Source organism: Arachis ipaensis, chromosome B04, assembly GCF_000816755.2.
Source record: "Arachis ipaensis cultivar K30076 chromosome B04, Araip1.1, whole genome shotgun sequence".
NCBI lineage: Eukaryota > Viridiplantae > Streptophyta > Magnoliopsida > Fabales > Fabaceae > Arachis > Arachis ipaensis.
The window spans coordinates 24,428,388-24,428,896 of NC_029788.2; positions in this window are offsets into that span (position 1 = coordinate 24,428,388).

Sequence of the window (509 nt, forward strand, 5' to 3'; positions counted from 1 at the left end):
AAAATAGATGAGAAATAAAACACTTACGTTAATATATTTTCATATGCGCTTTTTGACTTTGAGGGGCGCAGCTTTTCAATTAGTGTACATCAATGTTATAAAATCACTATTCCTTCCTATTGTTCCAATAAAGTAAGTTAAGTCCTTCACTCTTCTTGGAGTTTGTAAGACCCGGAGCTTTTGAAAAAGTCTTATTATGATCAAGTCTCAAAATCATATGGTTATTTATCCCCGTGATAAACACCAAGAGTGGGTGTTGTATTATGATTATGATTATAAATATGAATATGTTATGATTGAGTATTACTCGAGTTGGGGATGCACGACAGAGGGACCGTCCAATGGTTAGCTACCAGGACTTGTCGGGTTGGCTCTATAACTGACAGATGATATCATCAGCCACTAGGGACAGGCATGCATCATATGCATTTATGTGACATTGTTTGGGTGTGCATATTATACTTGGTTTGCCTATGTGATTAATTGCTAATTGTTCTACTTGTAATAAA